Source organism: Procambarus clarkii, chromosome 37, assembly GCF_040958095.1.
Source record: "Procambarus clarkii isolate CNS0578487 chromosome 37, FALCON_Pclarkii_2.0, whole genome shotgun sequence".
Classification (NCBI taxonomy): Eukaryota; Metazoa; Arthropoda; class Malacostraca; order Decapoda; family Cambaridae; genus Procambarus; species Procambarus clarkii.
Window position 1 is genome coordinate 33,179,228 of NC_091186.1, and position 10,000 is coordinate 33,189,227.

The following is a 10,000-nucleotide window of genomic DNA, read 5'->3' on the forward strand; positions in this document are numbered from 1 at the left end:
AAGAGGGAGAACGGCCTGTTGACATAGCTCGGGTGCAGGAGGGGGGGTTGTGTAAAAGCCTGGTTTGTGCCTCGGAGAGGCTATGGGATCCAGTAAGTTCAGTAGAACTTCGGTTTCAACCCTTTTACCCTGTTGTAGCTCAGTCGATTAAGGCAGTGTCTGGGATGCTCCCGGATGCAGGTTCGAATCCTCGTCACGGCCCTTGTGGATTTGTTCATTTGCTGCATCACGTTCGATCCCAGGCACTGGCGAGAAACAATGGGCAGAGTTTCTTTCACCCTATGTCCCTGTTACCTAGCAGTAAAATAGGTACCTGGGTGTGAGTCAGTTATTACAGAATGCTTCCTGGGGGTGGAGGCCTGGTCGAGGACCAGGCCGCAGGCACACTAAAAAAAAAAAAAAAATTATGAATTATTATTCAATAACTGTTAGAGTGCCACAGGGCAGCATCTTGGGACCTCTCCTATTTCTTATATACATCAATGATCTGTCTCTAACATTTGTTTCAAACTGCAGGTACTGCAGGCAATTACTACAACACTACTGAACCGGTACAAACTGCAGGTACTGCAGGCAACTACTACAACACTACTGAACCGGTACAAACTGCAGGTACTGCAGGCAACTACTACAACACTACTGAACCGGTACAAACTGCAGGTACTGCAGGCAACTACTACAACACTACTGAACCGGTACAAACTGCAGGTACTGCAGGCAACTACTACAACACTACTGAACCGGATCATTCACGTAGTAACAAAGGAAAAAATCTACAGAAAGGTAATGTGAAAAAATAACATGCAGCATTTTTTTTTTTATTTCTATGGTACTATACTTTGCTCAGTTGTTAATTTTATATGAAGTTCTCACAAATTCATTAATAATAGGTGTTTTTACATTGAACTTTATTACCATCCTTATCTCTAATTTTAAAAAATGTGATATGAACCGCCAAATTCTATTATTTGTGGCTACGCCTATGGTGTCCCATCCCAGCACTGTCATATAATGCTTTGAAACTACTGATGGTTTTGGCCTCCATCACACTCTCGCCTAACTTGCTCCAACCGTGTCTACCACGCTGCTTGCGAAAGTTAATTTTCTAATATTTCTGTGGCATCTTTGTTTGGTTACCTTTTACAATATCTTCTTTTTATTCTACCATCTAGTTTTGGCATTTTATGCCTCTAACCTGGGAGCCACTTATTGGCATGTCTATACATTTTCCAGTTTGTTGATGTGATTCTTTAGATATGGGCACCATACAACTGCTGCATATTCCAGCTGTGGTCTAACAAAAATTTTAGACAATTTCTTTAGTATTTGACCTATGTATTTAAAGCAATTCATATATGTAAGCAAGTGTAGCATTTGTCTCCAGGTGTTCTTCACATTTAGCTTTAATTATTTTTTCCAATATTTTCACTTACACTTGTAATATAGGGTTCGAGGTTCCCTATAGTGTCCTTTATTGAAATAGAGTTAGCAACCATTTCAATGTCCCTATTTTCTTTTAGATTATATCTTAACATATAATAAATGTCCAACAGGACATGATTACGCTTTCCAAAGGGAGGATGGTATTGAATATCAAATATCTCTTCTCCTTTTTTGTGAATATTTGATCTAGTACTGATGGAATAATTTATATAATAATCACTAGAAATTATTTAGATAAGAATTTGAATTTATGCATGTCTTTGTTTTGGCATGCCTCTATTTCCACATGTTACATTTCTGCATGTCTCCAATTCTGGAAGTGTTCACTTTTGCATGTGCCTGACAAGCTGGTGCATATGTTATATGCACCAGCTTTAATTATTACTCACTCCTGTAACAACCCCCACACCAGCTTTTCTCAGCAGACAGTTTCCCAAAAATTGTATATAATGCATGACTTATTTTTAGAATTTTAATACATATTGCATCTGTCAATACATTATTAACAATAATATAAGTAATATGGTAGTCTAATGTAGAAATTTGACACTTTAACAGAATGTACGAGTATAAGCGTAATGTAATAATTCAATAATTACTATTTGTAGTTTTATGTATTTAAAACTATTTGGTAAATATTTTCTATACAATGCTAATACGCTTCCACCCCTGACAGAATCTGTGGTGCAAGCCTTACCTTGTTGAGCGCAATAAGAAAATTGTCTTCAAAACCTGGAATATTTGCAATGTAATATTAAGTAAGTAAATTTTATAATTTTTGTATTATATATGTATGTGTATGTGTTTTGTATTATATATGTATGTGTATGTGTATGTGTATTATATATGTATGTGCATATTGTCCTGGGGACCATTCAGGCTTGTTCGCATTTGTGTTCCTCACGTGTGCCCCAAAGAATGAGGTGATTTGGTAAAATGCTATGCCCAAGATTACTATCCGAGTGCCGGCGGTGGGGTGGTTCAAATAGCCTCGGCTATCACCTCATTTTGTCCGGTCGTGATGGTCAAGTGGATTAAGGCGTCTCGTACATACCAGTTGCGTTGCTTCTGGGAGTATGGGTTCGAGTCACTTCTGGGGTGTGAGTTTTCAGTTGCATATTGTCCTGGGGACCATTCAGGCTTGTTCGCATGTGTATATACTGTATATGGATATATGTGTATATATTTGCATATCAAGTATTGCTGATATGTTGAAGCATGTACTGTATTGGTGGAAACAGATACACGGTTAAGATTGCCAATTTACTGTAGTCTAGTCTAATTCAATCATTTTTAGTAATCTTTGAGAACATTTATGGTTGAAGTTGCTGGTGCCAGTGGACCACTTTGTGCTTTAGGCCTGGTGGAGCTTGGTCCACCAGGCTGTTGTTTGGAGTGGCCTGCAGATCCACATACAGTCTGCATATGATATACAGTCTGTTGATCAATTGAACTACAGTAGTTAGTTTTTATCATCCGAATGCACCAATATGTCTTCATTCTTCCCTGATGAAGGAACTAGGTAATATTCATCATCTGAATGCACCATCTGAAGCTTTTCCACACTCATGATACACGAGAGGTTTAAAAAACTTTTAAAACTTTTAAAACTTTTTGACCTATTTATTTAAAAGCAATTCAAAAGTTAAAAAGTGTAGCATAGGCCCCTCGCAGAATGTTCTTAATATGATCCTCAGGTTATAGTTTTCTATCTAAAACCACCCCTACCTTGAGGCTACCTTGAGGTGCTTCCGGGGCTTAGTGTCCCCGCGGCCCGGTCGTCGACCAGGCCTCCTGGTTGCTGGACTGATCAACCAGGCTGTTAGACGCGGCTGCTCGCAGCCTGACGTATGAGTCACAGCCTGGTTGATCAGGTATCCTTTGGAGGTGCTTATCCAGTTCTCTCTTGAACACTGTGAGGGGTTTGCCAGTTATGCCCCTTATGTGTAGTGGAAGCGTGTTTGAACAGTCTCGGGCCTCTGATGTTGATAGAGTTCTCTCTCAGAGTACCTGTTGCACCTCTGCTTTTCAACGGGGGTATTCTGCACATCCTGCCATGTCTTCTGGTCTCATGTGGTGTTATTTCTGTGTGCAGGTTTGGGACCAGCCCCTCAATTATTTTCCACGTGTAAATTATTATGTATCTCTCCCGCCTGCGCTCAAGGGAGTACAGATTTAGGCTCTTTAGTCGGTCCCAGTAATTTAGATGTTTTACTGAGTGGATTCTAGCAGTAAAGGATCTCTGTACGCTCTCTAGGTCAGCAATTTCTCCAGCTTTGAAAGGGGCTGTCATTGTGCAGCAGTACTCCACTCTAGATAGCACAAGCGTTTTGAAAAGTATCATCATCGGTATAGCATCTCTAGTGTGAAAAGTTCTTGTTATCCAACCTGTCATTTTTCTTGCAGTTGTGACGGCTACTTTATTGTGTTCTTTAAAGGTAAGGTCTTCCGACATGAGTACACCCAGGTCCTTTACATTGCCTTTTCGTTCTATGTTATGATTTGCCTGCGTTTTGTACGTGGTTCCTGTTTTTATGTTTTCAATTTTTCCGTAGCGCATGAGCTGAAACTTATCCTCGTTGAATACCATATTATTTTCTGTAGCCCATAGAAAGACCTGATCAACATCTGATTGGAGGTTTGCCGTGTCCTCTATGTTGCCAACTCTCATGAAAATCCTAGTGTCATCTGCAAAGGATGATACAGTGCTATAGGTTGTGTTCTGGTCTATGTCCGATATGAGGATGAGAAAAAGTACTGGAGCAAGCACAGTACCCTGGGGGACTGAGCTCTTCACGGTTGATGGGCTGGATTTTATTTTGTTGACTATTACACATTGGGTTCTGTCAGTCAGGAAATTGTAGATCCATCTGCCTATTTTCCCGGTAATTCCTTTTGAACGCATTTTATGTGCAATAACACCATGGTCACATTTATCAAAAGCTTTTGCGAAATCTGTGTAAATTACATCAGCGTTTTGTTTGTCTTCCATAGCATCTAATGCCATATCATAGTGGTCCAGCAACTGCGACAGGCAAGAGCGCCCTGTTCTGAAACCATGTTGTCCGGGGTTATGGAGATGCTGTGATTCCATGTATTTTGTGATCTTACTTCTTAGCACTCTCTCAAAATTTTTTTATGATGTGCGATGTTAGTGCTATCGGTCTGTAATTTTTTGCCTCTGCCTTATTTCCTCCTTTATGGAGTGGTGCTATCTCTGCTGTTTTTAGTATGTCAGGGATAACGCCAGTATCTAGGCTTTGTCTCCACAGAATGTGAAGGGCCTGCGATAGTGTTTTTTTACAGTTCTTGATGAATATGGAGTTCCAAGAATCCGGGCCTGGTGCAGAGTGCATAGGCATACTGTTTATGGCTTCTTCAAAATCTAGTGGGGATAGGGCGACGTCTGATATATGATTTGATGTTGGTATCATATCCATGAAAAATTCATTTGGGTTATCAATCTTTAGTGCATTTAATGGCTCACTGAAAACAGAGTCGTACTGCTTCCTCAGTAACTCGCTCATTTCTTTGTTGTCATCTGTGAAAGTTCCATCTCCCTTTCGCAGGGGCCCGATACTAGATGTGGTTTTTGATCTTGATTTTGCATAGGAGAAAAAATATTTCGGATTTCTCTCTATTTCACTGATGGCCTTTTGCTCTCTTTGCCTCTCCTGGGTTTTGTATGATTCTTGTAGCTTGAGTTCAATTGTTTCTATTTCTCTACCTAACCTTCTTCGCCGTTCTTGAGATAGGGTGCGACTCTCAAGTTGTTCCGCGATTCGTTTTCTTCGCCTATATAAGGAACGACGTTCCCGTTCCAATCTGCATCTCTTTCTCTTTTTTCTTAGGGGTATGCGGTTTGAACATATTTCTAGTGCTACTGAGCTTATTTTTTCCAGGCACTGGTTCAGGTTTGCATTTCCTAGCTGTTCTTCCCAGTTTATTTCTGTGAAGTCCTGGTTTATTTGCTCCCAGTTTATCCGTTTATTATTGAAGTTGAATTTGCTGAAATCTCCTCCACCGGGAATCTGGACTGGTTTTGGGGGTCCATTCCCCATGGTTGTCAGTACCTCAATTAAGTTGTGATCTGAGTAACAGGTATTTGTAATCATTATGTTCCCGATCAACTCATCATTATTAGTGAAAATGAGGTCCAGCGTGTTCTCCTTCCTAGTTGGTTCTACTATTTGCTGGTTTAAGGCAAACCTATCGCACATCCGTAGCAGGTCATTTGCATGTGCCTGCTCATTTAGGCTACTTCCTGGTATTCTTTCTGATATTACTGTATTAGCCAGGTGCTTCCATTTCAGGTGCCGTAGGTTGAAGTCCCCAAGCAGGATGATGTTCGGAGCTGGATTTGTGAGGTTTTCCAAGCAGTGCTCTATTTTCATTAGTTGGTCTTTAAACTGCTGAGGGTTTGCCTCCGGTGACTTATATACAAGGACAACAACTACATTTAGGATCTCTATTTTGACTATCAGCACTTCCACCATATCATTTGAGGTGTTTAGCAGCTCAGTACAGATGAGTGTGTCTTTGATGCAGAGGCTGACCCCACCCTGAAGCCGGTGTTTCCTATCACATCTGAAGAGATTGTATTCTGGGATCCATATTTCACCATCAAGGTAGTCCTTTGTGTGAGTTTCCGTTAGGGCTGCAAACACTGCATTTGCCTCATGAAGGAGACCATCTATAAAATGAACTTTGTTGGATTTGCGTGTTTTTATACCCTGGATGTTGGCAAATATAAATGATGTTATCGTGTTAGTGGAAGTGCTGGATGCTTTAATTGGTGTTAATATCTGAGGCTCTGGTAAGGAGGCCACTGTGTTTGCGTCCTCTCTAGCATTTGACCGAGTTGGTGGTAGAGTCTGGTCATTTTTAGCCATTCTTCTCCTCCTCCTCTTGCTAAAAAATTATCCCGGTTGATGGAGTAGTGGCTGTTTTCATAGTGGTAGTCTGTCGGTTTTATTCGCCTGGTACCTCTTATATGAAAAGCTGGGCATTCAGCATTGAAGCACCACTCTTTCCTGTCCAAAGAGTTCTTGCAAATTTCTGGGTGAAAGAATTCACAGCTTTTGGTACATTTACCTGTATTGAGGAGGTTTCTGCACTTTCTAGGGTGATCGTGTGTACATGTTCCATTTATTCTTCCCGATTCCCCCATGCTTACAGGTAGCCCATCTGTAATACCAACAGATTTTGGGGCCTTGTTTTGTTTGTTTCCCTCTGCCAGGGACCGCACTTTGCTGCGGCGCCCCCGACACTGTGCTCTGCTCCGGTGCCTGTGACACCGCGCTCTGCTCCGGTGCCTGCGACACCGCGCACTGCTCAGGGGTCCCCGACTCCGTGCCCTGCTCAGGCGTCCCCGACTCCGCGCCCTGCTCAGGCATCCCCGACTCCGTGCCCTGCTCAGGCATCCCCGACTCCGCGCCCTGCTCAGGCATCCCCGACTCCGTGCCCTGCTCAGGCATCCCCGACTCCGCGCCCCTAGATCTCTTTCTTGATCAGAATTCTTTATAGATCTCTGTGGCTCGATCATAGAAACTGAGTAAATTCGTTACACTGGACCTTCCAGATCGAATACCATGCTGACAGTCTGATATATCATTCAGTACGTCTGCATCTAAAATTGAGCAATACCGGATTTATTATTTGGTTTTATAAATTTTATACTTATAATCTTAACTTATTTCAGAGACCACGAGTAATCTGGGCTTCGAACTCAACAGAAAAGCCTTCCGTAGACCTGCTTCTTTGCTACATAACAGACAAAATTTAGTAAGTATTGATTTATTATGTGTTTGTTTATTTATTTATTTTTTCTTTATATACAAGAAGTTACATTGGGGGAGAGTACAGTGACTTGAAGTTATACATTCTTGTAAAGCAACTAGCACTCATAGCGTTTCGGGCAGATCTAAGTATAGACCAAGGAACTTACCATCTTTTTTATTTCTGATGTTAATATTGTGTAACTGTAGATGAATTGCATTTGTTGATTTGCTCCCAAGTAAGATGTTGTAGGTCCTTTCTATGTTTAGTGTGAGTTTGTTGGTTGACATTAATAAGTGGATTTTTTTTAAATTTATTGTTTACATCATTATTTAATATGAGTGGGTTGGAGTCTGAGTAGATGAGGTTAGTATCATCATTATCTCATATCTCAGTGATTTTGTCGTAATGGTCAAGTAGCTGTACTGTACAAGTAGAGGACATGAGAGATAGCTGTAAGAGGTATTTCAATATCTTCCTGCTCTAAATCCATGTTGGCCTGGATTGTGGAGGTCATTGGTCTCTATAAAACTAGTAACCTGACTCCTGATCACTCTCAAATAATTTTATTATGTGGGATGTTAGTGCAACTGGTCTATAATTCTTTGCCAATGCTTTACTACCTCTCTTGTGTAGAGGAGCTATGTCTGCTGCTTTAAGAGCCTCTGGTATCTCCCCCGTGTCCAAGCTCTTCCTCCACACTATACTGAGTGCCTGTGCTACTGGCACTTTGCATTTATTTATAAATATTGAATTCCATGAGTCTAGACCCGGGGCTGAATGCATGGGCACATTTTCAATTTCTCTTTCAAAATCTGTCACACTCGTGTTGATATCAGTTATATTTACAGGGGTTTGGATATCACCCATAAAAAAGTTGTCCGGATCCTCCACTTTCATGCTTTGTATCGGAGTGCTTAATATGTCCTCATACTGCTTTTTTAGGATTTCACTAATTTCTTTGTCATCCTCAGTATATGAACCTTCACTAGTACGAATAGGTCCAATACAATCCAGTAGTTTTTGCTTTTCCTTGTGTAGGATTTTTATTACCTAGAACATTTTCCCAGTGAATGTTTGTAAGTTCCCTGTTTTTTTTCTCCCAGTCTATCCTTTTATTATTAAAATTGAATATATTGAATAGCCCTTCTCGCTTGTTGTTTCTCTTGGGCCTACTACCGTTATTGATGTTAGTTTGCACTTCAATGAGCTTGTGGTCCAAGTACGTAGTGTCTGAGACAGTAATGTCTCTGATTAGCTCATCATTGTTCGTGATTATGAGGTCGAGTGTGTTCTCGTTCCTAGTCCGTTTTGTTATCTGCTGATTGAGCGAGAATTTGTCACAGAATCTCAGTAGTTCTCTGACCTGTGATTGGTTATTTCCATTTCCATTTTGGGTGTGTTGTTTTGGTAGTGATTCGTCCAGTTCTGGTAGTAGTGCGGTTGTTGTGTGGTGTAGTACTTGTGTGCTTGTTAATGACTTGTATTCCAGTCTTGTGGGTATCTCCTTTCCCCTACGGGCCAACTGCTTTGTTCTTACCTAACATTTTGCTTTGTTTGGGTATGAATGTTTGTGTGCCGTATATTTTGCAAAATTTGCCATATATCTCATTATTTACTCCTCTGCCTAGCAACAAGTCTGTCTAATTATACTCATTAACTGTTTTTCAAAGTTCCCCATAGTGTCCTTTATTGAAATCGAGTTCATGAACCGTTTCAATGTCCTTATTTTCTTCTAGATTATATCTTAAAGTATATTTAAATGTTATTGTTATTATTGTTATTATTGTTATTAAATGTTATTGTGGCATTGCATTGCAATTGAGCTATGTTGTTTACCATACCGTTCATTTCGTGAGTATAAGTATAGATGCCACTTTGTGACAGGTAAAACTATGCCTTTTTTGAAAAACAGCACCGTCTGTTGCACGTAAGAGCAACCCACACTATATTATGTTGCGATATTATTTCAATATTTACGTTTGCATTGATAATTTGAATTTTCATAGATTTCAATTGATTTTCATTTCGATTTAATAATTTTGTGTGACATTGCATTGAAATTGAGCTGTGTTGTTTACCATACTGTTCATTTCATGAGTATAGTTTATTTTTTCATTTTTTTCATTTCATTTTTTTAGCTGTTCTTATTTTTCAGTGATGGGAATATCAGATCATTTGATGTTCCCAATTTTCTGATGGAAGCATCAGACCTTTATAGAATGCATCGGATGAGGTAGTTTGGAATGGTGGGGAGGACGAGAGGGGGGGATGGTGGGGAAGACGAGGGGACAGAGGAGAGGGTAATGGTGGGGAGGACGAGGGGACTGGGGATGGTGGGGACAGGGGAATGGAGAATGCTGAGGAGGACAAAGGGACAGGTGAATGGGAGATGGTGGGGGAGGAAGAGGGGACGGGAGGGGGAAATAATAAGGACGACGATGGGACGGGGAAGTGGGAATAGTGGGGAGAATGTGGGGACGGGGAAGTGGGACGGACGAGAGGACTGTGGAATGGGGAATGGTGGGAAGGACGAGGGGACGGAGGAAGACTGGAGAACAGGGGAACACCTCAATAAACGCCAACAATGTTATTACTCTGTGGCTTCTTGTCTCCTGACAAAGTGAATTATAATTATATATATATCAATTAATTCTTGTAAATTTCCAGAAGCCTGTATCAATACCCACACTAATGCAACTGAAAGAGATGTTGAGACAAGTATTGCTGATATGTTGAAGAACGCCCCAAACAAACTCGGTGGAAACAGATACAAGGT

The 10,000-nt window shown here is 40.8% G+C and overlaps 1 long non-coding RNA gene across 1 annotated transcript in view; it reads left to right on the plus strand.

Annotated features, from left to right (window-relative positions):
- LOC138371970 (uncharacterized) overlaps positions 1-10,000 on the plus strand; it is a 13,857-nt gene that overhangs the window by 3,406 nt on the left and 451 nt on the right. Inside the window, exon 3 of the long non-coding RNA XR_011230597.1 lies at positions 9,892-9,998. This is a non-coding gene — a long non-coding RNA (uncharacterized lncRNA). The remainder of the gene's footprint in view (positions 1-9,891; positions 9,999-10,000) is intronic.